The 25,742-nt window shown below is 44.5% G+C and overlaps 1 protein-coding gene across 1 annotated transcript in view; it reads left to right on the top strand.

Annotated features, from left to right (window-relative positions):
- The first annotated feature begins 1,438 nt into the window (after nucleotides 1-1,438).
- The window catches only part of LOC144797863 (vomeronasal type-2 receptor 26-like), a 56,592-nt gene continuing 32,288 nt past the window's right edge, over nucleotides 1,439-25,742 (top strand). The window contains exon 1 of the mRNA XM_078668664.1: nucleotides 1,439-1,550. The gene's annotated coding sequence lies outside the window, so the exon portion shown is untranslated. The remainder of the gene's footprint in view (nucleotides 1,551-25,742) is intronic.

Raw genomic sequence — 25,742 nt, 5'->3', positions numbered from 1 at the left:
ATAAGTAGCCACATAAAAACATATATCTGGGCTCTCTAGATTAAACATCAGTTGCATCGCTTTCTTTGTACTGCGCATGTTATATTTTAAAAAGATGGGTTTCAAATAAAATTTTCTATAAGAAATATAAAATTTACAAAACAGCATAAAATGACAGCTACTCTGCTTGGATGCACCATCACAGGGGCATAGACATGTCCCAGGTTTCTTAACCAGTTCGGTGCTGATGACGAGCTCGTCATCAGTTGCGCCGCTCGCACGCTGATGACGAGCTGAGCTCGTCATGTAACGCAGCTTTTTAAAAAAAGCCGCGTAGCGCGAAAAAAGCCGCCGCACGCATGCGGTTAATTATTGGGAATGCCACTAGGTGGTGCACAATCCCTAGGCGTAAGCGAGATAATACAAGGCGGTGAGAGCTTTTGGTAACAACAGTAAGGTATGATTGTAAACCTTCATTAACGTTATATTCTAAATAAGAATGAAATGACCATTTGAATGTTAATTAGGCCTTGCTGTTGTTTCACCCCTTGTTGGAGGGCCTGCAGCTCCACTCTGCCTACGGATTAAAGGTTCAGCCCCCCCCCGAAATTTTTTCTTAGCGCCCCCCCTCCCCCCCCCCCCCCGAAATTTGGCTCTAGTTGCGGCTCTGATGGACACATTGGCCTGCGTCTGCCAATGTCAGTTTGAGTAAAACAGCTTCAGCCTTCCGTTACGTGAACAGCAAAACATTGTGTTGCAGCATGTTTACAACACACTGAGCGCCGAAGCTGTGACGGCCAAGCATGCGCTAAAATTGTGGTTTGCAGAGCGCTAAACACGACTCAGCCGGGCGTTGCTGCGCAAACGAGAGCAGGCGGTGTCTGCGTGAGTGTTTCTTACTCGGAGCACAGCCTGCTGTGCAATGTTTCTGTAATGACAACTGCCCAGATGGTACATCACGTAAGGCGAGCTAATTTTCATCAAAATTATACCTAGTGCATCGGTAGCTAGAAATATCACAGTGTTGTTTTCCAAGCACAGCAGGCCGCTCTACTTCGCCTGGCGTTAGTTGGCCTGGCCGGGCATGGAAGCCTAGGGGTGGTGTGCACTTCTGCGCCACATTATGCCTGCTGTGCATGGGTTATCAGGGGTTACATGTCCTTTTGTATGGTTCGTGTTACCTAACTGCACGCGAACCTCAGGTAGCACTATAGTAAATCTTGGTCATAGAGTTTAAATGCTCATAACAGATCTGCTTAGGCCCCCTGCAGGGGCATGTCAGACCATGCCAAGGACTGGTGTGACGCGCACACCAGTGTGGGAATGCCAGTGTGTGCGGCTGCGCACATCCTCCAGTGGTTGGGGTCCCTCAGGGAGTGATGAGGAAGGGGGGGAGGGGAGGGGGGTCCCAGACACGAGCCCGCACCGCGCACTCAAGTGGGATCATTTTCTAGCGTCACGGGGGACCTCTGATGCGCCTCCGGGAGGGAGTGAGGCGCGAGGGGGACGAATAAAAGCAGAGCAATCAACACCGACGCACAGACTCCATGACACTCCGCAGGCGCTGCCAGGTAAGGTCCAGCCACCCTTGGCGCAAAGATTCGACGTTTGCATCCAATAGCCTGTGAAGAGGATACAGCGTTGAATGTAAAGAAGTGCAATTTTCTCTGGTTGTATTTTTACAGTGCTCAAAACTTAGCCAGCTTCTAATTTTTCTGAATTTGAGAGGGAACGACAACTGTCAGAGCTTGTTGACATAACTCTAACCCCCAGGCATTGTGATGCAGCCTGATAATCTGGGTTTGAGGATGAAGGGTTCCCTGAGAAGACCCGGAAGTAAAAAATGTGCAGTCGATAATAGCACATGCACTGCTGCTCGGTTCTTTCACAAGACTAAATGTGGTCAAGTCTGTGGGTTTGAAGCTTTCAAAGCCACTGATGTGACCAGTAAAAATGCACACAAGATAAAATGACCACCAGAAACTACAACCCGAAAGAATTACAAAAATCATAAACTTGGTGAGGTCTATGCCCATGCATCCATAGACAAGAGACAGTAAGTAGACTGTCCAACCCAATGCGCACCCATAAAAATATCCAGAAATATCGAGTGGCCAATCTGCGTGGGCTGGTCATTAAGGCCACTGAAAAATGCAAACAGTTAAATATTTGCTAATAGGACTCAGCAAGGGATTCTGGTCCTGTCAGATTTTAGGTACAATTCACTGTGTGACCACCCTGGACAGCCCAGCACTAGTGAAATGTAATGAATTATTACAGTGAGTTCTAACACCACAATGCCTGCTGCCAAAGCCAGCAGACAAGGTGAAAGACAGGTCATGGAGCACAATTGCGCGCTGCACTCAAAGCACGGAAAACAGGGACTGAATGTTTCATTCTTCTAATATGTTTTTCTAAAAAAAAAAAGTCATCAGTAGAAAGGAGATATTTATGGCAACAAGTTTATTTTTTCTATGTCATGGGTCATTACCGGAACGAGAGACTCTTTGCATGTTTCTACACAACCCAGAAACCGTTTTTATATGATGTACATGAATAACTTTTTGCAAACATTACTAGTTGCCTTTTGATGTTTTAAATATCACAGTCCAGATGTAGCTTTTTTCTTTGTGTCTGAAATGAACAAGAAAGAACAAGACACCAAGGATTTACGTGGTTTGTGGTAAGGTTGACTATGTGGCTATGCATTATGGGGAGTATTGCACCCTTTGCAGTAGATCAAAATATGATTGCAAGTCACCTCAGAGATCCATGACCTCATTAACGCCTTAACCGCGGCGGCAATTCTGCCGCGGTGCGGGCGTTCTAAAGGGTGGGCGGGGCTCCGACAGCCAACGGTCGTTCGCAGCACAAGGGAGTGCTCCCGAGCACGGAAAGGCTTAAGGAACTCACCCTTCGGCATCATTCCTCTTCCTCTATGTGGTCATGCAACTCCTTGGAGACTTGTAATATCTATATATTGTACAAAAGGGGATACTTCATCCCATATGTAATACATGGGAGCAGGGCACAAGTCGTAAAAAAAGAAGTGGGGGACGCTGTCACCGGAAGTGACGGCACAACAGGAAGTGACGTCACGAAAGGTGCCGAGCTCCTCGTCCCAGAGAGGCCAAAGAGTGAAGTCCAGCTGTTTGCAGGGGGGATGGCGTCCCCGGTAAAATAAGTGGGGGGACGCCGTCCACCCGCGTGGTACCCCGACTCGAGCCCTGCATGGGAGCTTGCAATCTCTGTATACAAGCCTGCCACTAATTTCATTTTTACAGGCGCCTTGTGACAACTCTAGTTTTCTGTAATACAACATTTACGTATATGCTCCACTTTAATCACTTATTACAATTGAGTTCTGATGTCATAACGTCTGCTGCGTGCAGCCAGAGTGATAGGACAGGACACAAAGCATAATTAAAACTTCAGTTTAAACAACAAAAACGGGACGTGGTTTTCCTTCTCTGTTTTTCTAGGTGAAAAGCGATTAGAAGAATAGAGATATTTATGGCAGCCTGTTAATTTTTTGCATGCTTTAGATAATTACATGAATGATAGAATCTCTCTACAGCGTTTTGTTTTAAAAATCTGACTTGTATTAAACTGATTTTAATATCGTTTTGCAACAAATATCGAACTGCTTTTTTAAGTTTTATTTTGCACTACAGATTCTTGTATTCCTCATGACTGCAAACAACCTATTTCCTTCCTATGAAACACAGCAAGCATTTACCTGCGGTTTGTAGGAAGGATAATGGTCATAAGGAATAAAATACCTCCTGCCATATATTATAAGGATAATGCAAGTCACCTCGAAGTTCCATCATCTACTTTTTTCCATGACATCAGTCATTGACAGAAATATACAATCTCTGCATGTTTCCACACAATCTCAGGAGCAGCTTTTTTTAACCCCTTGCATGCCGTCCGACAGCACAGTGGGCATGTGCGGAGGATGGCCGGCGGCCGTCCGAACCCCACCCACTCATTAATTCGCCTGCACAGCAGGGGAATTTGCGCAGCGCACAAGGGTTTAATTTGATATACATTATACTCATTCTAATATCTTTTTATAAAAAATTGCAAACTGCATTTTGGTGTTTTTCATTTTGCAGTTCAGATTCTGCATTTATTTATTATGTCCAAAACAAACATGAAAGAGCAAGACACCAAGGATTTTAGTGGTTTGTGGTAAGGTTGATGGTGTGGCCATGCATTATAATGAATAAAACACCCTGTTCCATGCAATAAATGGATCCTGCAAGTCATCTCAGAGTTCCATGACTCTATAAGGAAATAGGTCTTTGGCCTCGTACTGTGTATGGTCAGGGAACGCCTCAGTGACTTACAATATCTTTATAATGCACATCAAGGGGTACTTCATACCATATATATTATTACTTTTACATCTTCTACCTAACCCAATGTACTATTCTGTTCACCTATAATACAGCCTTATCCTTTCTTGCGTTGTAGAGGAATGGCATTTTATATAATGAGTGCAATGTGGAAGGAGTATGGTTTGGCGATAGGCTTTTTTGCCAAGTAAGATTCAGAGAACCATTAAAATGTGTATATAATTGTGATGTGACCGGTATGAATATATCAGTACCATTTGTCACCAGGCTTTTTAAGATGTGTTTGTATGAGTAGTCAAAATTACCCGTTTTAAAGCAAAATTAATATTGTAAAAAGAGAGTAATGCTCAAATTAAAAAATCTTTTGTCTATTTATAATTAAGGAGTAATTGAGATATACATTCTTATGCTTTCTTTATTGTAGGTAACTGGAAGAGGAAGGGAGTACTTGATTCCAGGAATGCCATATTCTTGATGTATATTAAACCAAAAATGTTTGACTATTTTGATTTACGCATTATGTCTAAACTATTTTAAACATTGGAAATTTTCCACTCATAGTAGTGCGTGCCTGAGACTAGAAGGCAAATTTGCTAGCTAGCCTTGATTTACGTTATAACACAGAGTGTTTGGGTACACTCAATCAGACACAGCACACTGATCATTAGATTCACGATTAACTTGATTACTTCAAATTATACAGGAGTGGATAACCACCCTCTTACAACTTTGGAGTTAGGGCATATATACAGCTTTCTCCACCTCACCATGCCTACCAATATTCCATCCCAAACAATATTTTTTGAGCTGTTTGAGACTTAACAGAATTATAATGTGGTTAACTGACTGTCAGGTTTGAAAGTGGCCATACCATGAGAACACCCATGTCTTTGCCAGTATGATGAGTTCCTCCTTTGTCAAGTGAGCCCCCTGTAGTGATGTCATATCACAACCGATACTTTGGAGGCATTACCATGGCCTCTAGTTCCTCACAGTGGGGTTGTTTGTATTTGTAGTCCATATATCTGTGATGCGTACAGCCACGCACACACTCCATCTGACACAACTGTTTTGTAGGTATCCCACCAACACATAGCTTCTTTAACTTCAAGACCCTTTCAATGGGGACACATTTTAGAGCCCCCCACCCACAGGGTCCATAGCACCTAATAACCCGGCAGTGATGATTTAAGTGCAGTTGGAAATAATGCACTGCTTCTCGGTAAGCCCTCCTTGCAAACAAGTAAACATCAACAGAAACCATAATCAGGATTTTCTTCACCGGAGCCAAAACAAGTGACGGTCAGCCACCGTGCTATGCAGCCACTAAAATTATCGCCTGTGTTGCTGTTTAGCCTGTATTTCATACTCTTCCACATGGAGACATCAGAGGCCAACTTCAGGACTCAATTAACAACATGGTTTTGGATGGGGAGGGAAATAAATGATGCTTGCCTTTGAAATCAAATCAACTCTCAATATTGGAAGGTGGTAGAGGGGTGTGTGGACCTCTGTCCTCCCTCAACCTTTCCTGGAACCTCCGCATATGTCTTGTGGTAAATAAATAAATAATACCCTATTTTTGACTAGACATATATCATAACAGATAGCTCAATAAATAAGAGTCAAGATTCGAGGTAGTAGGAGTTTTGCAGGTTTAATACAGCATAAGGACAGGAACAGGACAACCTGCATAGGAATAGGATGACAGGGCCCAGCAGCTGCTGGGGCTGGGTCTGGGATGAGCGCGCTAACTTTTGATAACAATACACGAGCATATATACATAGCGCGAACACATAGCATTACATTGCAGTAGGCGTAGCAGTGGGTGGAACAGAAGGCGTGACGCGTAGCAGTCGCGAAAGATAAGAGTAAAAAGAGGTGTAACTGGGCGTATACATAGACATGTGGTGCAGACGTAACAGAATATGTCATGAATGGGCGGAAACATAGGAGGGGGCTACTTAAGGAGCCGGGACCTCTAACCTGATAGTGCGCGAAAACTGGCAATGACGTATTACTAGGAGAAACTGGGGGCTATGAACTCTGTGCTAGGAGCAGAGACTAAAGTCTGGAGGGTCGGAGCGACATGTACCTAAACCCTATCTAGTATCTAATGTTTAGGGAACATGTTGATATAAACTAGAAGTCATGAGGGGAAAAGCTAACTGACTCTAAGACTGGACCATGCATTATTCTACATGTAGTGCGTGATGAAGAATATTAAATGACCATTAAATACAGTATTCTCTAACATGGAGCCCTGAAGGCTAGACAATGACGGAAACTATTGATGCAGTTCAGTAGCTTAGGAATGCAGAGAAGGAGGACTGAACTGATAACTGGAACTATAACATACTTTTGGCAGACTCAGAGGCAGAGCCAAGCTGCACCGGGCACTGCGAGGCAGGAAGTAAGTGAAAGGTCGAGGATACAGGTGGGGGCTGGATCGCTCCTCAGCGAGGCTTCAGGAGACAGGAGCTGAATCTGATGTCCGGGCCCTGTTGAGGCCTGGAAACGGGGACTTTATAATGAAATAACGTGCACACTGAGAAACGTGGCAACATTATTTTACATAGGCCTGATATTCGTAGTATTCACGAGGACTGGAAACTGGCATACTAGAGGTGGACACAACTGTAGTTGCGTCATTAATCGGACATGGGGAATAACATATGCATATTGGTCATGCACACATAACATATGATGGATGACACGTAGGGACACAGAACATGGCAAAATTTACTTTTCCACATTCCCTCCTTGTCACTACGTTTCCATCAGGAAACATTAATATTCATGATACCATCTATCATTTCATACAGTACCATTTGTTCATCTCGAATTGTCTTGGAACGAGATTTAGAACGGGGCTTGGGACTAGGAATACAAGAGGTAGCACACATGCCGCAAATCGCAGGGCCACATTGTATACAGAGGCAGCAGCTGAATATGATCGCTACTGCAATACCTAGAAAGGACAGGACTTTCCATCCCCAGGCGGAAATTATATTCCAGAACCAACCGGACCATGTCCAGGTGCCTGGATCTTGGTGTAATAGATGGGCAATTTTATGGAGTCTGGTTATAGCTGAATAAACAGACGGCGCGTTATTTGGAATGAAAATGCAACAACTGGATCCGAGGACTCTACAGGCCCCGCCCCTATCGGCCAGTATGACGTCAAGGACGAGACGATTCTGGAGCACGACAATTCTCATAAAGGATTGCTCTTCAGTTAAGTTACCTAGAGCGGAGGCAGTCTCATCTACTACTGCTTCAAGGGTTCTTGTTAACCTACGAATTAGCTTACTGTTTACAACCGTACCTAAATAAGGGAACACACCTTTATCAATATCAATGAATTGCTCTGCAGCGGTTTCAGTATAATCGACAATCGGGAGGTTTCTCTTGTGTCTAGTATGTACTAGGTAGGAATTCCTATGGTAGTCAGGTGGGGCTAGAAAAACAGGTGGCAGTAGGAAGGCAATGTAACAGGTTCCCTCCCAATCGAGGGGCAGACGAACATATGCAGTTTGACCACAAACAAAATAAGAATGTCGTGAAGCTTTAAAAATAGATTTCCCACTGTCACTATACTTGATAATAGTAGTACAATCACTATGTCCTACGTGTACAGAACCATGATTTCGGACACATAATTCGCCTTTGACTGGTAATACTGAAATAGCAGGTAAGTCTGGAGTAGTATCAGACTGAACATTCAGGACCATAAAATTCGACGAATAATTACCTAAATTATACACTTCATTTTCTAGATCTAAACCTGTTCTGTGGGGGAAACCTTGCTTGTCTGGGAAACATGTGCTGTTAAGAAAAGACATATCTGTTACGGATGACGTTAACGTGGACCATGCTCCACACGAACCATTATGTGAAAACGGATAAGGAAAAAGTGGCAGAACTCCCTTCGGTGTCTGGAAAGGGGGGAGTCGACCACACACCCAACAATTAGTGGCATTGCTGGTCTGGTGTGAATAATGTAACATGCGGATAAATGAGTTATTACGCATAGCGAGGCGGTATGAATATTCGTGAGGAGGCAGATCACTAAACGTGTGCTCTACTGTAGCATTAGCAGACTTATTTACATGAAAAACTGGAAAACACAGGAAAAATGCGTAACTAGTGCAGGAAATCATTATGCTGATGAATAATATGAAACTTAGAAAAACGATACATCGGTTTGAGTTTTGACTAACTCTCTCACTATGGGGGTCTATTTTATACATGTCAGAAACAGTCTAACCGTTTCACCTAGGGGAGGACTTATACAATCAAACTGACTGACTTATTTTACTAGACCGGAGTTTTTGCTTATACTCCTGCTGCGGAGTTTTCTCTACCAAGGGAGGGGTTGTATCAATGTCATTTGCGGGACAGTCCTTAGGAACAATGTTTTGACAAGTCTTGATATCCTGGAAAATGTTTTTAGAGACCGGTTTCAATCCGTAGAATTTCTTGACGTGCGAAAGGTGTACCCAGCCGCGACGTCCTTCCAATTTCACGGCTGTACGGGTGGTGAGGAGGACCTGACGGGGCTCCTTCCAACGTGGCTCCAGCGGACTTGATCTGTCAAAGTTCCGGACCATCACCATGGAACCTGGAACGATTTCATGCGGTGCCACCTCGGTATTGTCTGGAAATGCGGCAGCAACCTGTGAACGACATGAGTTGAGGGCAGACATCAAGGAAGCTAGGTAATCTGTCAGCATATTACATGAAACATCAGTAATACTTCGGGGTCTAGGAGTACCCCACATGTTAGGGGGGCGGCCGAATACGACCTCATACGGGGACAGACCTGATCTGGAATGTGCGACCATGCGCATATAAAACAAAGCGACTGGCAGAGCTACTAGCCAGTCCACACCCTTATCTTTACATATTTTTGCAATTTGAATTTTCAGAGTCTGATTATGTCTCTCGACTAGACCGGCTGCTTCGGGATGGCGTACACAATGGAACTTCCACTGGTACCCTAACAACAGGGAAACGTGCTTCATCAACTCAGATGAGAATGGCTGACCGTTATCAGAATATACGACTCTAGGGAGTCCATATCGAGGGAAGAACTCACGAACCAACTGCTTGGCAGTGGTCGCGGCTGTGTAATCTGGGACTGGATATGCTTCTGTCCATCTGGACAAAGCGCATACAACTACAAGGACATACTTGAAACCTCGACATCGCTCCATCTGAATATAATCCATCTGGAGGACCTCAAAAGGGTGGTCAGGAGGCTGGAAACCACCTTGTTCCACCGGGACACTTTTACCTGGATTAAACTGACAACATATCATACAGGTACGGACTTTCTGCTTGGCTGCAGCTCGTAAATGTTTGTTGAACCAAATGTTCTGGATACTGTCTAACATAGCTTTTTCTCCTAAATGTGCTGGACTATGTGCGGTATTAATGATGACTTGAACCATAGAGTCGGGGAGAAACCATGTGGCTCTACCCTTCGTTAACCATCCTTGATCTGTCTGGACCCCTCCTTGTTCGGACCATTTCTTGATTTCATCGGGAGTAGCATGTAACTGGATATCTATGACATCTTCAGTAGGGTCCTTAACTGTCATACATGTAATCGGATCTGGAGTGTGTGTCAGGTTAACTGGAATGTCTAGAGTCTGTGCTGTAAGCTTGGCTGTGCGATCTGCTAGATCATTACCTTGAGAAATAATGTCAGTGACTTTCGTATGTGCTTTGCATTTCATGATAGCAATAGATGTCGGTAAGTGTATTGCATCTAACAGAGCTTGAATAAGGAAACCATGCTGAATCTTGGTTCCATGAGAAGTCATGAAACCTCTCTCCTGCCAGAGCACTCCGAAGTCGTGTACAACTCCAAATGCGTAACGTGAATCTGTGTAAACATTAACTTTCAGGTTCTTGGCGTGTATGCAGGCTTGTGTCAGAGCAACTAGCTCTGCTGCTTGAGCGGACAGAGTGTCAATACGGTGTGTTTCAATAACTTCGGTGTCAGTAGTCACTGCATACGCGGCGACTAGTTCTCCTGTACTAGTTCTCATACATGAACCATCCACATAAAGTGTCAGGTCGGAGTCTGGTAACGGAATGTCTGTCAGGTCTTGTCTTGGCTTTGTCGTAATGTTGACTACTTCCACACAGTCGTGTGTGGCAGAATTTGAACTAACTGATGGTAACAGTGTAGCAGGATTCAGGATGTTGCAGCGTCTAATATCTATGTGTGGCTGGAACAGTGTCAATTCATAACCTGTTAAACGTGCAATTGTCAAGTGCTGTGTTTGTGTTCGGTTTAAAAGAACTTCCACGGAGTGTGGGACTTGTACTGTCAAAGTATGTCCTAAAACTATAGAATCACTTTGTCTGATAGCTAGTGCTGTGGCTGCAACTGACTTGAGGCACGCAGGCAACGCCTGGGCGACTGGATCTAATGTGCTCGAAAAATAAGCACAGGGCTTGTATTGTCCTGCTTGATCTTGTGTAAGAACAGATAATGCTGTACCTTCACGTTCTGTGACGAAAAGTATAAAAGGCTTACTGTAGTTTGGTGTGGCTAGAACTGGAGCTTGGCATAAAGCTTTCTTTAACTCGTTGAAACTAAGTGTATGTTCAAATGTCCAAGGGAGAACAGTCGATACGGCTGCCTCCTGTGTCGTTAACTGTATCAGTGGCTTGGCTAGAAATGCATACTGGGGAATCCATTGTCTGCAATAAGAAGTGAGGCCGATAAAGGCACGTACCTCCTTCTGGGTCCTGGGCTGGGGAAGACTCGCTATTAACTGGATACGGTCTGGTGTCAACTGCCTACCCCTCTTGGACAGTAAGTGTCCTAAGTAGACCACTTGCTGGACACAGAATTGAAGCTTCGAAGGTGACACCTTGTGCCCCATCTCGGCTAGGAAATACAAAACCGTGAGTGACGCTCGCTCGCAGTCACGTTCAGAACGGGCTGTGATCAGTAGATCATCGACATACTGGAGCAGGGCAGTGTCAGTTGGCATGTGAATGTTGTCTAGTTGTCTCTTGAGTGCTTGACTGTAAATACTAGGGCTTTCTGTGAAACCTTGAGGAGCGCGTGTGAACATATAGCTCCTTCCATTTAAACAAAATCCGAAAAGAAACTGGCTGTCTGGATGAATAGGAACACTAAAAAATGCATTCTTGAGGTCTATTACTGTGAAGAACGTGGCTTCGGAATCAATGGCTGTCAATAGGGAAGAGATGTCTGGGACAACTGGGTACTGCGGAATAATACATTTGTTAAGTTCTCGTAGGTCAATCACTAATCGATATACTGGGGGTGCATTTGGATCAGTACGTTTCATGACTGGAATGATCGGAGAGTTACATACATTGGAGTCAGTTTCTACAACTACTCCTTGAGCCATGAGCTCGTCTATAATTTTGGATAAGGCTGCTACAGCCTCAGGTGGCAATCTGTACTGCCTGATTCGTGGTAACACTACACCTGGTTTCAGGGTCACACGATAGGGTGTGATTTGCATATAACCTACATCAGTTGGACCTTGCGCCCATAAATGCTGCGGAACATTGGACAGTCTGGAATCAAAATCTCGTAATACATAGTGACCCTTAAAGTCACGTAGGAACAGACGTATTCCCTCTGGGGAACAACATATAACGGCACCTAACTCTTTCAGTGTTTTAATGCCTAATAGATTTTCTGGACATGACTTAGTAAGCAACAGATCAGTAGTGCGGGACAATGGACCTACTTCTAGAGTAACTGGCTTTGAGATCTCATTAACGATAGGCTTTCCTGAAAATCCAAGGGAAACATTTCTTGAGCCTGAGAGCGGAGCCCCTGGAACTTCGGCGTGACTAATTGTGGTCCTACTTGCCCCTGTATCAATCAAAAACTTTCTGTCTTTCCCTAATACTTGACTGTGAACATAGGGACCTTCTTGATCTACAGGTATCTCGATGAGAGGCAAGCCTACCTCCCTCTCTAGGCTGTTTCATGAATATGGCTGGTACTCTGGATACTCAGACTGTGCATACTGGTACATCTGCGATGTAACGTGCTGTGTTGCAGCAATAGGCTGCGGTGCTGTAACTGTCTGTGGTGCATTCTGTGGCTGAGGAATCTGTGAAACTTGTTCTTGTCTAGGCGGACGTGGTCTTTCTTTAGTCTTACCAGTAGCTATGTTATGTTTCAGGACTGCACACTCATTTATAAAATGACCTGGCTGTTTACAATAATTGCAGTTCCCTTTAACGGGAGCTGCAGGATGACTGGCTTGATTCGGACCCCTCTTCTGACTGTCTTGAGGAACAGATTGTGCAACTAGTACTTTCATTTTCGTATCTTTCATACGTTTTCTTTCGTGTTCTTGCTCTTCCCTGATTCTATTCTGGTGATACTGGAGCATCTGGAGCATCTGGGACGGAGTATTAGCTTGCCAGGTGCTTTCGACTTTCAGGACTCGGTTTTTAATTGGTGGACTTGAATTCTCGACTAATTTAGTAACAAAAAGGTGAGGGTACGACTCACTACTTGTCTTGAGACCACTGTTGATACTAAAGCACTTTTCAAATCTAGAATAAAAATCACTAATATCTTCATCTTGTTTCTGTTTACAGGCTGAGATTGCATCCCAGTCTTCTTTTCTCGTTGTTAATAATCTGGGTAAAACTTGAATTAATAATTCTGGTAATTCTTTACATTTCTCTCCTAGACCAGTACCTGGTACACGTATCTTATCTTCAGCTTCTAGAACTGCCCAATCGATCTTTTTCTCTCCCACCTCCCATTCTTTTTCTTTTAGCTTTTCATACACCCCTGCGGGTAGCAGAACCTTTAACATTTTAATGATATCCGGGTATGTGTATTCTCCCATACGGAGCATGTCTTTTAATTCTCGATGGAACCCTGCTGGATCTTTGTCATGACAGGGAATTAATTTCTTCATTTCAAGGAGTTCCATCTTTGTGATTGGAGTGTATACAAACACTCGTTGCATTTCGCCACCCGCTCCTTTAACTGGGTGGACTTCTCGTAACGGATTCTGTCTGTCTATGTAGAATGATTTACTTTCTGGGGGTGAGACATGAACAAAATGCGGGTTCAAGAATGTTCTATATTTGTGACGCTGTTCTAGAATGACACTAATTAAATCGGTACCTAGACCTCTCCATTTATACTGGAGTAACTCGTTCAGGATATCATGTAACGGACCTGGATCAGAGTGCTGACCCTCATACAGAGTAATGAGGTACTGAATCATATACATACCCACCAGTCGCTGCTCGGCTGGGGGCAATTTCAGAAACATTTGTGCCACTATTTCGTCTGGAAAAGTGGTAGAATCAGTAATCCATCGGACTGCTGATCGCACTAATTCCTGTTCATGCATAGTACTTAACTCACTGTAACCGATTCGTGATTTCAGAATGTGATCGGTAGCTTGAAATACTTGTTCTAGGGAACCTTGTTCTGGTGCTGGATGATGGAAAGTAGACTTGGGTTCTAGACGTAAATGGCGATCTGGAAATCTAGGTTTCCCTACATACGCTATTCTGGCAGTATTCTCGTCGTCTTCCTCTTCAGGATCGGAGGTACTTTCTTTCTCGCTTACTTGTGCTGCTTTACGCTGTTCGTGTATCTTTATTATTTCTCTACGGATTTTCTTGTACATACTTTCCATGGCACTAATGGTATTGTGCTTTCCTTCGGCTATATTATCACTCCACTTTGTCAGGATTTTCATTTCGGCTGGATCTTTAGACGGGTAATCTTGTTCTCTTATTAGACAGTTAATTAAGAACTTTAATATCATGCGCTGAATCTCGGCTTTCCTTTGAGACATGGCATTACTAATACTTTCTGGATCATCCCCTGTACGGATGAAACGATATATTCTGTCTAGATCTTCTTTCATATTCGGCAAGGTGACTAGATACTCGGTCACCCTCCTTATGCGTACGGAATATAAAACCATATTAAATTCGCCTGGAACTGGGTCATAGACACATTCGTCAAGGGTTTGCCTGATTTCTGCAACAGACATTACTTTTAGGAGTACGCTGTGATGCTTGAGCATGTAATTCGAGTGCTGATAAACGCTTGTATGGCGGCGGGGTTTGAGGAAGACCTCCCCCTGCGGCCCCTAAACTAGAATCATCAACTGATGCTTTTCGTCCTGGCAGGGTGGGTAATTGTAACGTGGGCTGGACTTGTATGGCGGGCTGACCCGGGGGGGCTGTTAAGGGCACCCCGGTGTCTGGAGGAGCAGGAATTACCTGATTTACAGGGACTGGCGGAGCGTGAACAGGATTTGCATATTCGGGGACTGTGTCGTCCAGATAGGACGAAATAAAAATATCAGCTGCGGTCGGTTTGTGACGTAGCTTGGTCGGAACTAATGGTGGCGGGAAATTACTGGATGCCTCTGGGGTCGCTTTTGGCAAGCCCTCAGCAAGAAGAGGATACATACCCTTATTAAGGGCATGCCTCTGTCTGTCTGATTGCTCAGTTCTAACTCGTTCACCTATCTCGATTAATTCTCTTTCTTGGGCTCGTTCTTGGGATTCTCTACTTAGTTCTGACTTTCTGATTTCTTTTTCGGTTCTTTTATGAGCTTCTTTGCGCCATAACTCGATGGCATCTTTCTGTGACTGTCTGGCTTTCTTTTTCCATAATGCTTCTTCTACTCGCATGATGCATTCGGCATCCCATGTACCCGATACGGGCCATCTATACTTTTCTTCTAACTGTTTGGTATAATCTACCCATAAATCTAGATACAATATGGCGCTTATGCCATGTTTCTGATACATAAAGTGACCTGGACTGTCCCTAGGCGGAACAGGAACTGCTTCTTCTAACAAACCCTTTCTAGTTTTTAACTGACGTAATCTCGAAAAGAGAGACATTGTAAACTTGAATCGGAACACAATACAATAGACGAGGAACAATAACAATTGGGAAAACAATTCAGGCATACCACGACATTGGAAATACATTGAACAACATCATAACATTACAGTTCGGACAGAAATATTACCTGGAATACTGAGAACAGAAACACAAGAATTTCTCGAGAACGGAACAGACTAGAGTTACTGGATGCACTGCTGAAACAGTACGGAACATACCGGTCCCATAAAGGGACGCATCAAGACCCGTATCCACCTAGGTGAACACTTCGTTTGTGGGCCTGGGTACCACCAACCCACGGACCAGAGTCAATTTAGATTGTCTAGATACTACCCCAGTAATGGTACTCACCGGGCAGCAAGAACGGAAAGCTTCGGACTGGACTGGACTGCTACGACGACGGACGACGAACTTCGGACTTCGGTTACGGGTGGGCCTCCGGATACCTCGGACCTTGGACTCTTGGCTTGGGCTCTGGTCGGGACTCGCCGCGTTCCTCCACCGTCTCGTTTGGATGCTGGACCGCCTCCTCCGTCTCCTCCGTGGGCCTGAGGGATACTTGAAGCAGAAATATCTGCACGTGGCCGGTATGGTTCCGTCACGGCTGCAGAGGGTCAGGGGGTCGGCGTGGCTTCACCGACGCGTGGGGAAAGGGCAAGTCCCTATTCGGGCGCCATTATGTGGTAAATAAATAAATAATACCCTATTTTTGACTAGACATATATCATAACAGATAGCTCAATAAATAAGAGTCAAGATTCGAGGTAGTAGGAGTTTTGCAGGTTTAATACAGCATAAGGACAGGAACAGGACAACCTGCATAGGAATAGGATGACAGGGCCCAGCAGCTGCTGGGGCTGGGTCTGGGATGAGCGCGCTAACTTTTGATAACAATACACGAGCATATATACATAGCGCGAACACATAGCATTACATTGCAGTAGGCGTAGCAGTGGGTGGAACAGAAGGCGTGACGCGTAGCAGTCGCGAAAGATAAGAGTAAAAAGAGGTGTAACTGGGCGTATACATAGACATGTGGTGCAGACGTAACAGAATATGTCATGAATGGGCGGAAACATAGGAGGGGGCTACTTAAGGAGCCGGGACCTCTAACCTGATAGTGCGCGAAAACTGGCAATGACGTATTACTAGGAGAAACTGGGGGCTATGAACTCTGTGCTAGGAGCAGAGACTAAAGTCTGGAGGGTCGGAGCGACATGTACCTAAACCCTATCTAGTATCTAATGTTTAGGGAACATGTTGATATAAACTAGAAGTCATGAGGGGAAAAGCTAACTGACTCTAAGACTGGACCATGCATTATTCTACATGTAGTGCGTGATGAAGAATATTAAATGACCATTAAATACAGTATTCTCTAACATGGAGCCCTGAAGGCTAGACAATGACGGAAACTATTGATGCAGTTCAGTAGCTTAGGAATGCAGAGAAGGAGGACTGAACTGATAACTGGAACTATAACATACTTTTGGCAGACTCAGAGGCAGAGCCAAGCTGCACCGGGCACTGCGAGGCAGGAAGTAAGTGAAAGGTCGAGGATACAGGTGGGGGCTGGATCGCTCCTCAGCGAGGCTTCAGGAGACAGGAGCTGAATCTGATGTCCGGGCCCTGTTGAGGCCTGGAAACGGGGACTTTATAATGAAATAACGTGCACACTGAGAAACGTGGCAACATTATTTTACATAGGCCTGATATTCGTAGTATTCACGAGGACTGGAAACTGGCATACTAGAGGTGGACACAACTGTAGTTGCGTCATTAATCGGACATGGGGAATAACATATGCATATTGGTCATGCACACATAACATATGATGGATGACACGTAGGGACACAGAACATGGCAAAATTTACTTTTCCACAGTCTGCTTCAGTATCTGTGTCTAGGCGCCGAAGTCAGGGTAGATGTAAAGGTGGTTCACAGTATATAATATTTTTTATGTGCTTCTGATAGCTTCTTGACCTTATCTCCATTGCTCTGCATGTGGATCTTTATGATTCACAAGGCTCCTCCCGTGTGTTGTTTCTTTGTAAAAGTCATGTCTCATATATCATCAAAGATGTTGCTCAAGGGTTCCGGATTTGTGCTCAACAATAATAAAAATGATTCAAGAAAGTGCTTCCTGATACTTTTTCAGTTCCCACTGTGAGACCAATCAGTCTGGTATTGGTTCTGTACGATCTTTCCTCCAAATCACTCAGTTTCACTCCATTTTAGAGATGCCCCTGATATGACAGCACGCATTTTGTTTCTCATCTGCTATTGTTGTCATACTCTTTGGTGTCTTGTCATGAACTTTATGCATGTTTGGACAACTGAGGACTAGCTTTTCTATTTTCTATTATACTTGATGTTCTCTATAATGAACTGTTTCTTGACGAGATAGGATGAGCCTACTGTCTCCACCTCTTTACTCTTGCAGGGACACCTGTCTTGTGATGGTTGTATGTGTTTGGTAAACCTCAGCTCAGTCAATTTAAAGCTCAGCTTACATCCCCTACATGCCATCGGGTGCCTCCCCATCATCTGCCTCCAAATACTGGTCTCACAGTCTCCTGTAGGAGCAATGAGTCAAGCACACTAAAGCCAGAGACATTTCGGGCCAGATTTGCTTTTCTTTCATACAACAGAATGCAGCAAGATATCTTGCTGTGCTGTGTAGTGTGAAAGGGAAAGATCAAAAATACTTATTATTTACAAAAATATGGAACATTTCTGCTCTGTCCTTGTATTGGAAGGAAGAGGTGTGGCACAGCGGCAAGGGTGCCTGACTCTGAACCACGGGGTTCATGGTTCGATCAATGGTGCCAGAAGCAGGTTAGCCCAGGACCATGTGACTCTGGGCAATAGCTCTCGTAATCTTCCCGACGGCCCCCAGTTCTGGGACACCTCTCGGGAGGTAGATGTGTGCTTTACAAATGCTGGTATTTCATTTTGATGCACTATGTGCTGTCTCTTGCTAACACACTCTTCCTTGCACTATTGTGCAAGGGTGCTTGAGTTACATGCAGGATTGATTTCTTCCTACAAAAAAATAATCCTTAGAGGCATATTCCTCTTTCTATGTGTGCTGCAGCACTTTAGGCCCTCTGTTATGGCCGAGGGTGCTGAGGTTGAGGTAGTGACTCCCCAGGCTTCTCCTTGAGCCTGAGACCATCTGACACAGGCTCTTCAGAGGCATGTTCCTTGCCTCCCGTTCAAATTATTTTAATACCATCCTGGGTGTTTGCTGATATACTGGGCACTCCTGCAATGTGTTGCTGTTAGACAGATACTGGATGCAAAGGTTATGCAGGCCTTTTTTTATTGTTTTTTTTTTGTTGCACAAAAGCACTTCACAAACCAGGAAGATATGGTGGCTGTGAAGAGAAAATGAAAAAAAAATGAAAATCCTTCACGAAGAAAAAAGTGAGGTTGAAGTAGTATCAAAACAAGTTAGATTTGTCAAGTAACCTGACTCAAATTAGTTAAATAAGAGGAAAAATAGACAATAACATGACTCTAGCAAACAAACAATAAACTTCCAGTCTATTGCCACTGCTTTGCCAGCTGAACCGGGATGGTAGCCAGGGCTTGAAAAGCCCAGTACAGTATGTAAGTCTACGCTATTTATCTGCCCAAATTATTTTATTGATGAACTTTTAAAAGTAAACATTAGGAAGGTGAAGGATGCGAGGCTTTAAACTTTTCAATTTTAGTGTTTGACAAACCTTTTCATGTTTCATGCTCTGTAGATACTATGATGATAACCACTTCAATCAATCAATCAGGGGGTTTATAAAGCGTGCTTCTCACGCGGGGGTCGGGTGAGTGCAGCTCCGGTTCAGGTGAAGAGCCAGGTCTTGAGGTTCCTGCAGAAGGTGTGCAGGGTGGGTGAGTGTCTGATGTTGACTGGTAGCCCGTTCTAAGCTTTGGCTGCGACGTAGAAGAAAGCTCTTCCTCCTGCTCTGGTTCTGCAGATGCGGGGGGTATCTGCGAGGGCGAGGTAGCTTCCTCTTGGGTACGTGGATGGAGACTCTCTTGTTGAGGTGGTTGGGTCAGATGTTGTGGAGGGTTTGTAGGCATGGGTGAGCAGTTTGAAGGTCACCCTCTTCTCAAAGGGAAGCCATTGGAGGTTTTGTAGGTGTTGGGTCATGTATTCTTGCCGTGGGGTTCCAAGGACAAGTCTAGCTGCTGGCTGTTTGGAGTTGATCCGGCGGATCATGGTGACGTAAGAGTCTAGGATGATGCTGAGGTTCCGTGCATGGTCTGTTGTAGTTGGCGGGCCCCCAAGGGCGGAGGGCCACCAGGTGCTGTCCCAGGCGGAGGCTCCGGGGATGAGGACATCAAATGAAATGAAATGAAATGAAAAGAAATTTCTAAAGCGCACTGCGGCCAAGCGGCTTCCTGGCGCTAAGGAGCACATCAGTATCTGCCAAGAAGAACCCGGGGGAGTTTAGCCAGGGAAAGCCTGAAGAAAGAAAAACGTTTTTAGGGCTTTCCGAAAGTGGGAGAAAATAGGAATGGAGCGAATAGAGAGGGGGAGAGTGTTCCAGATCTGAGGAGCCCGCACCGAGAAACGGGTGCCACCGGTGCGGGATTTGCGGAAGCGGGGGACGTGAAGAAGAGAGAGGGAGGAAGAGCGGAGAGAGCGGCTGGGGACATGAGAAGAGATTAAGGAGTTGATAAAGAGAGGGGCGGAACGGGCATGGGCCCGAAAGGCCAGACAAGCAAGTTTAAACTGGGACCTGAAATGAACGGGGAGCCAGTGAAGGGACTTGAGGGCAGGAGTGATATGGGAGAACTTAGGAAGACGGAGAACAAGACGGGCCGCCTGGTTCTGGATGGCCTGGAGACGGCGAGTTTCGTAGGCGGGAATGCCTACGTACAGGCCGTTTCCATAATCCAGGCGGGATGTGATGAGGGCAGTAATGATAGCTTTGAGGGCATCAACAGAAAAAAAAACGGGAGATTTTGCGAATGAGGCGGAGGGAGAGGAAGCAGGAGGAGACGACGGAACTGATATGTGCATGCATAGAAAGATCATTGCTGATCTTGATGCCCAAGGTCCGGACAGAGGGAACTGGGGAAGGGGGAGGACCAAAAGAGGGGGGCCAGTGAACTGAAGACCAGGGGTTAGAGGGGCCACCAGTGAGAACGAGCTCTGTCTTGTCGGGATTGAGCTTCAAATGATTGAAGCTCATCCACTGGGAGATGAAGACAAGAGTAGAGCTGAGCTTAGGGAGGGAGTGAGCAGGGGAAGATAGATCGAAGACGAGCTGGAGGTCGTCTGCGTAGTTATACACCGAGACCCCCAGCTCAAGAAGCGAAGAAATAAGGGGGCGGATGTAAAGATTAAAGAGATGGGGGGAAAGGGAAGAACCTTGGGGTACCCCACAGGAGACCGGGAGGGGGGGTGCAGAGAAATCAGAGAGGTGGACTGCCTGTGATCTGCCCTGAAGAAAGGATGCGATCCAGGAGAGGGCAGTGCCCTGGATGCCCGCTGCGCTGACACGGTCGAGAAGAATGGCATGATCGACCGTATCAAACGCAGCGGACAAATCCAAAAGGACTAAGGCCTGAGGGAGGTTACTGTCGGCCTTTCCTTTCAATTCATCCAGGACCGCAAGGACCACACCCTCGGTAGAGTGGCCAGGACGAAAGCCAGCCTGGTGAGAGGCCAGGATTTTGTTCTCCTCTATGTAAGTAGAGAGGCAAGATGTCACGTAGCTCTCAAGAATCTTCCCTAGATAGGGAAGGAGGGAGATCGGCCTGAAGTTCGATGGAAGGGAGGGGTCCAGGCCAGCCTTCTTCAGGATAGGAAGCACAATGGCAGTTTTAAAGGAAGAGGGGACAGAACCCAGGGCCAAGCAGGAATTGAGAAGGGTTAGGAGGGGGTAGGACAAGTGGTGTATAGGGTTCTGAGGATCCGTGCAGGTGCACAGTCCGCAGGGGAGCCGGACTTGACCTTAACAAGAAGGTCAAGGAAGAGCTCTGATGAAATGGGTTTGAAGTGGTCCAAAACAGAGGGGGAAGAGAAAGAATGATCCGGCAAGTCAGGGGGAGGCACGATCGGGATGTTGGCCTTGATGGTGATTATTTTATTGATGAAGTAATCATTCAAAGAATGACAAAAAGATTGAGAGGGAGCAGGGGAAAGGCCTGCACGGTCAGAGGTGGCAAGACTGCGAACCAGTGAGAAGATCTCACGAGATTTATTGGCCGAGAGGGCTACGCGCTCCGTGAAGTATTTAGATTTGGCCGCTAAGATGGCCGATTTATAGTTCTTAAGGAGAGCCTTATAATTCAGGCGGAGAGCGGGGCAGTAGTTGCAGCGCCAACGACGCTCGGACCGCCTGAGCTCTAATTTCAGGGATCTGAGGTCGTTGGAGAACCACTTGTGAGCGTCATGAAGGCGGGCCGATCTGATCTTTTTGAGTGGAGCGGCCTGGTCACAAGCCGAGGAAAGCCAGATGTTAATGGCATCCGCCTGATTGTCCACAGAGAGGTCAGTCAGGGTGGGAGCCGATAAGGACAGAGAGGAAGAAAGGTCATTAAGATCACCCTTATTCCAACTCCGAGCCCAGATGTTTTTGGGAAGGGGGGCTTTCTCGGGAAGACCTAGGTGGATGGAAAAGGAGATCAAGAAATGGTCTGACCAAACACAAGGGGAGATCGAGGTGACCGAGGGATTGCAACGTAGAGACCAGATCTGGTCGAGAATGTGACCGTGGGTGTGGGTGGGAGTCGAGACGTGAGGTAAGAAATTAGTCTTCTCAGAGTTGAGCTTCAGGCAGCTATTTTTCATCCAGGCGGCAAAGTCCTTCATTTCTTCCTGGAAACATAGTCTGGTGTTGTCGGGGTTATTCGTGAGCGAGAAGATGAGCTGGGTGTTGTCTGCATAAGAAACTATGCTGAGCCTGTGCTCATTGACTTATTATCAATAGCGCAACAAAGCATCAAGCACAAACTAATGGCCTGATTTATTACGTGGTAGTGGGGATACTCCAATGCAACAGCAATGGAGTTTCCCTACTGCCAAGAATGCGGTAAACCTGCCGCATTTACATGCCGGCGGACTTATGGGTCATGCATGGTGGAGACTACTCTGTCTCCACCATGATTAAACCCTTCTGAAGGGCCTGGGAAGTGAGGGCCGTCGGAGAAATTGCCATCTGTCCGCACGAGCAATATAGATGGGTGGACATGTAGTCCTTTTTTACTATTCCTTACAACCAGGTAAAACCTGGCGATAAGGAACAGTTAACAATTAAAATGCTCCCCCTGCCATGGAAGAAGCCTCCTATGGTGAGGGGAGCATTACTTTTTTCTTTGTAAAAATCAAATTCTGTTACATGATTTTCTTTTTTAAAAGAATACTGTTTGCTTCAGGGTTGAGTCCTTCTGATGCAGCCCTGAAGCAAATCCATAAAATTCATTGACACAAACCATCATGACGGTGATTCCTGCCAATGCCTTTATAAATGACGGCCAGCTGAGAGGTAATTTATAAATCTAATCTCGTATGGTGGACATAAAGTCCTCCACCAAGTCACAGGAGAATTCTCTGTCTGCCAGGAAACAAATCAAGCTCTAAGTATTTTTATTCCTAATAAAAGATGTATCCAGCAATGCTTATGTGACTTAGGAAGTATGTCGATATCTATCTATCTATCTATCTATCTATCTATCTATCTATCTATCTATCTATCTATCTGCATATATATATATATATATATATATATATATATATATATATTACCTACTGGCGGTCGCCAGTAGGTATATATAGTTAGGATTTTTTCTCTATGGGTTTTTTGAAAATTCTATGTCTAATAACTTTGGCGTTTGTGGACGGAATCGGCTGAAATTTTCAGGAAAATGGCACATTTTGTTTCTGAGCAGCCCTTGAAAATTTGGGGGGGGTTCGTCCAGTGGGGGCCGAGAAAAAAGGGGGGTCCCAAAACGTGTTTTTAACATTGAGTTTTCCATAGGGCGGTTGGCCTCACTTTTAGCCCGAACGGCTGAATGGATTTGCACGAAACTTGGCAAAATTGTAGGGACTGGTAGCCCGATGTGCCTTTTGTAGGTCTCAATATATGTGCTCCAGTGGATTTTGAGAAATTAACGTTTAAAAAAAGATATATATCTGTAACAGCGGACCGGTTAGCGCTCTGGTTCGCGGACTTTTCGCGCAACGGAGCTTTGTGAAGCGAAGCTGATTGGTTCTCCGGCGTCTGTCAACATTCCAAACAGTCCGTAGCGGCCGCCATCTTGTCTCTCGGTAGGATCGAGAGACAAGAGGAGGTCAAAACAAAGGGGGAAATAACTATAAGGGGGCATAGTAGATCCTCGCTGACCCCCTAGGTTTGATGTGGAGGTTTTAAAAGGGCCCCGCGGGGCAAAAAAAAAACAAAATAATAATAATCGAACGGCTGAATGGATTTGCACGAAACTTGGCAAAATATTAGGGACTGGTAGCCCGATGTGCCTTTGCTAGGTCTCAATATATGTGCTCCAGTGGATTTTGAGAAATTAACGTTGAAAAAAAGATATATATCTGTAACAGCGCTCCGCTTCGCGTACTTTTCGCGTTACGGAGCTTTGCGAAGCTGATTGGTTCTCCGGCGTCTGTCAACATTCCAAACAGTCCGTAGCGGCCGCCATCTTGTCCCTCGGTAGGATTGAGAGACAAGAGGAGGCCAAAGCGAAGGGGGAAATGACCATAAGGGGGCATAGTAGATCCTTCCTGACCTCTTAGGTTTGATGTACCATTTTGCCAAGTTTGGTGTAATTCCGTTCAGCCATTCAGGCTGTAGACGTATGTAAATGTCCTATGGAAAATTGCATGGGGAAAACACATTTGAAAGTGTTGAAATTTAGAACCAATTAAAATGTTACTTTGGTTTTGTATTTGTGTGTGATGAAAGTTAATTGGTTATGTATATATGTCAAATGAGAGGAAACCACAGCCATTTTGTGATACTACTGTCTGAGGTACATTTGTGAGGAATTTTTGGTGGTGAATTTCTGGTGTTTGATTTACACAGTACTAACACTTCTGCTACTTTTAAAAAGGTGAGTTGTTAATTTGTAAGGGGAACTATGTTGTACACTTGAAGATAATTTGAAAAATGTTTTCTGTTATTTATTTGCAGTCCTTCTGTTATACTAAATACTTGATGAAGTTAGTTTTATATTATGTATTACTAAAAACGATAAATGAAAGTGATTATTTTTTTCTGCAATTTACAGCAAGCAATTTCAAAATAAAATGGCTCACAATGAAGAGACCGTGGCAATTTCTTTTGAATTGTCCACTACATTGATTGAAATTGAGAGCACCAATAATGAAATATTGTCACAAGGAGGACATGACTTGTATGATTCCATTAGATTGATTGAAATGGACAGCACCAAGAATGAAATATTGTCACAAGGAGATGACTTGAATGATTCCACTACATTGATTGAAATTGAGAGCACCAATAATGAAATATTGTCACGAGGAGATGACTTGAATGATTCCACTACATTGATTGAAATGGACAGCACCAATAATGAAATATTGTCAGAAGGAGGAGATGACTTGAATGATTTTTTTGATCAATCTCTTGATGGCGAATTTATCGAGTGTTTGGAGACCATAGAGTTACAAGAATCATCATTGCAGACTTTTAATGAGGAGATTCCAGATGAGATGATTGAAGAGGAAATTACTGATGAGGACATGTTACTAGTTGTTTCAAATTTAGAAAATTCTGAAGAATAAATTTATATTTAGAAATCAAAAATTGTTTGAGACATTATTTATTTTTATTTTTAATTTATGAGGTTGTAGCGAAGTGATTGTAGTATAAAATGAGACTTATAGTATAGAGTGCAACATTTTTATGTTACATGGTAAGTTTACTCATATTTACTTCCCTTCTGCCACTATATTATCTCCAATGTGTATTTGACATGTCTTCTTCATCTCCGGCCTCCTTTCTCTCACTGTGTGTCTCCGATGCATCTTATCGCTGGTATTTTGTGTAATTACAGAAGAGAGTAAAATAAAATAGTTCGGAACGTGAAAAGGGGGCAAAGTAGAGTACTCCTCACCCCCTAGGCCTTTTTAGGCGGTCCCAAAAGGATCAGTTTCTGCTTTCCTGAGAGATTATGGTATGAGTTCCATATACCACAATAACTTGCATTACAACATGCAAGATATCTATCTCCTATTACCAACTTTTGGAGATATTCGCGCTAAGCGCGAATATCTCCAAAAAGTAACACCTGCCCTGAGCAGTTCTTAGCCATGTTATCCAATGGGAGGTGGATAACATGGCTAAGAGTATTAGCTCGGTAATGCATGAATATCGCTGAGTTTTTAGCGATATTCATGCATTGCGGCCGTTTATTATCGCATTTGCGATAAACCTTGATAATAGTAAGGTTTATCTTCGATAATTTCTGACGATGCTTAGTGGTAAAAAATTGG

The sequence above is a fragment of the Lissotriton helveticus genome, chromosome 12, assembly GCF_964261635.1.
Source record: "Lissotriton helveticus chromosome 12, aLisHel1.1, whole genome shotgun sequence".
Taxonomy (NCBI): Eukaryota; Metazoa; Chordata; class Amphibia; order Caudata; family Salamandridae; genus Lissotriton; species Lissotriton helveticus.
This window is presented reverse-complemented; position numbering and strand designations above follow the sequence as displayed.